The sequence below is a fragment of the Cyprinus carpio genome, chromosome A12, assembly GCF_018340385.1.
Source record: "Cyprinus carpio isolate SPL01 chromosome A12, ASM1834038v1, whole genome shotgun sequence".
NCBI lineage: Eukaryota > Metazoa > Chordata > Actinopteri > Cypriniformes > Cyprinidae > Cyprinus > Cyprinus carpio.
This window is the reverse complement of record NC_056583.1, coordinates 22,909,941-22,913,176: the sequence shown is the minus strand read 5'-3', so window position 1 is coordinate 22,913,176 and position 3,236 is coordinate 22,909,941. Positions and strand designations below refer to the sequence as shown.

Sequence of the window (3,236 nt, the reverse complement as noted above, 5' to 3'; positions counted from 1 at the left end):
TGCATAGGCCTTCTCTAAAGCAGCTTTCTGTCTGAAATGAAAGCTTTTAAGTGGCTGATTTGGAAACTCTACATAGGAAGTGTAACCCAGTGGCAATACAGGGTTAAAATTACTTTAAAATTGTATTAAAATAGTGTAATATCCCTTTAAGGAAAAAAACAGCCAAAATAGTGTAATATCCCTTAGGAAGAAATCAGCCAATCAGCAGTGATAGTTCCTCCCCTAGCTGAACATGATTGACAGGAGACGAGGCAAATTGCGTGATTCAACCATGCTCGCGAGTATGTGAGAGAAAGAGAGAAGACGAACACGATTGATGGCGACGGGAAACGAGAGGAAATTTACAGATATAAAGTTAACAGAGTGATAAAAGTGAGTGTATTAGCAAGCTAAAGAACCAATACAGAAGACAGAATAAGGAGGAGCAACCGAGAGTTTGGAAAACTCCGTTTTCCACCTGTATTTGTCTCGGTAAGCTAGTGAACTGCATGATGTTAATATCGCTTGCTAACTGTGATACAAAGCTTATAAAGAGTACAGAAATAGTAAGCTGATATTTAAGTTACTTGAACACAGCTGTTTATTGTTCATTTGTTTTGTTTTAAGGAATAGCTGAGTGAATTACACAGCATTTCTATTGAAGGGAATGTTATAAAAAAATACTATATGGTTTCTATGATGATTTTATTTTAATGTTGTGAGTGGAAATGTTAAACTTTAATGTTTAAATTCTGCTTTGAGTAGATAAAACATTTTGTTTAAAAAGGGTACTAAAATAAGAGTATTAATATTGCAACTACAGCTATGTGTTGCAACTTAATTTATGTAGAGCCTGTATTGTTTACAGTTTTTCTCTAATCCAGGGATATAAGAGTATGCCATTTTTGTTGATTTATTATCAGCTGTTATTAATTAAGTATAAGGTTGTGTATGTTATATTCTAGAAATTGAGTTGAGATTTGAAGTTGAACTAAAGTGTGATAAATAGGCCTGAACATGTGATCATTTAGTGTTATGCAGCATGTGATTCTTAATGTTACATGGTTGTTATGCTTTAGTATGTCTGTTGTACAACATATATAGAACATTATTTTAAATTTTCTGTTTGAAATAAACAGGTCAGGTCTTATGAACAGAGTGAAAACTACTTGGAAGATCCTTCTCTATCGATGGCGAGCCTCCCAGTGTGATTGTGAAGAGACGCAGACCAACTCATCGAACGTTTTCCTCTGGTGGTAGGAAAGTATCAGTCGCCTGAGCTGGTACCCACTTTCATCCAAGTGCAAACTTCCTTTTAAAAAGAGGAACTGTCACAGAACTGGTGACATACACTTTTGACACCGAACTATTGACAGGATTGATTAATACAGAAAGTGATCACAAAACAGACTTTAACGATTACAAAAGGACAAAAGCAGAGACTCATTTATTTTAAAGGGCCCATTTTTTATTTTTTATTTTTTTTCATATACATGTTATACAATTGTGTTTCAACTGTTATTTGCAACTTAATGTGAGTAACTTTGCAACTTAATGTGAGTAAAAGTTACTGGTTACTACTTACCTGGTCTGATATTTCCTTTTATGGGTACAGTTTATATCACTTAGCTCCTTTCGAACCTAGCACAGTGTAAGCTTACGTTTAGTGTGTATCACGGTTACATAGTGAATGGTTTTGTGTGGGTTTTTTTTTAGTTTTTATTAGAGAAGCAACTTAGCACTCTGTACTATTGATGTCATCGGCGTGACAAATATTAAGTAAAATAGTTTATTTATACTGCCTTTTGTATTGATATAAGAGAGACTTCTTTCAAAAACATATTTCTTCCGACACCAAACTTTTTAACTTATTAAACTTTTTATTTTTTATTATTATTTACAAAAGAAACCATTAGTGTTGAAGCCCAGCAGTTCATATATTGTGAGCTACGGAGCTCATCTGTGTTAAGTTAAAATGTGGCCTATGATGTGCCTCATTTCCAACCGCCCTCTCTCTCTCTCTGATTATTTGTCCTCTTTCCAAGGTCAAAGGCTCAAAACCAAAATAAGCTCACAAGTCCAGTTACCAAAATAGCATGTTACATAATTCACACATAGCAAATGTTTTCTGGCCCAGATCCGGGCCACACAATCACTTTTCCCTCGGCCCAAGTGCTGCAAAGAAGGATGGCCCTGAAGTGGCCCAGAACTGGATTAAAGACAAGGGCCACACATGGGCCATAACCGGCCCGAATCTCAGCCAGTTAATCACCCTTAGCTGGCCCTGAACTTGGCCAAAACAGGTTTTATTATTGGTACCAATTCTCAGCCTTAAGTAAATCCCCAAATCTGAGCCACACTTGAGCCTTATATAACCCAGAACTAATACAGAATCTTAATATTTCATATTATTGCATTGTGTATTACTATAATCGCCATTTTTCATTTTGTGACATGCTTCGGTAGTGTACACACAAACTCTGCAAATAAAGTACTCACAAGAGTGAGTGTAGAAAATATAGTCAATAAGAGAAATGTAACAGATAGACACATGCAACTTAATCATATGAATTTATTGCAGATGTCAAAGAGCAGTACCAGAGTATTCCAAATGACGATGCATTGCAATTGTAGAGTTGTAAATTCTCTCTCTCTCTCTCTCTCTCTCTCTCTCTCTTGCTCTCTTTATGTAAGGATTCTAAGATTATTTGTACCAAGAATAATAATATAAAATGTAATAAAATGATAATTAAGTGCAGTATAATGCAGTTGACTGATTTACTGATTTGCTTAATTTTTAAATGATTATGTTCATTCTGTTTTGACAGACTATATTTATGAAAGTATATACTATATTTAAACAATACTACACTTCATTAAAAATGTATGTGATCATTTAACCATTATCATGCAATATTGCATTTATCTTGTTTATCATGGGTCACATAATATGCTGCCAGATCATAGCCTGATTTGGGCCACATGATCACTGGACTGATCTGGGCCACACTCCTCCCAACCAACAATCTGTTTGCCATGATCCACGCCGTGCCATCATTGCCACACATGGCCCAGCTCTGGCTGAAAGGGTACATGCCATTGCCGACAGGATGCCAGCAGTGCCAGCTTGAGGCCACATTTGGGCCAAGTCCGTTTGCTATGTGGGTTTTAGTCAATACAGTTGCTGTATCTAGATCTGAGCCCCTCTGACATAGTCGTACAACAGAAAAGGAAACACTAATGGGTTGACAGCTTTC

General features: G+C 36.1%; 1 long non-coding RNA gene across 1 annotated transcript; it reads left to right on the top strand.

Annotated features, from left to right (window-relative positions):
- Window positions 1-282: 282 nt before the first annotated feature.
- LOC122147115 lies at window positions 283-1,563 on the top strand. The gene is made up of 2 exons (XR_006161435.1): window positions 283-471; window positions 1,119-1,563. It is a non-coding gene; the product is annotated as an uncharacterized LOC122147115 (long non-coding RNA).
- Window positions 1,564-3,236: the final 1,673 nt, after the last annotated feature.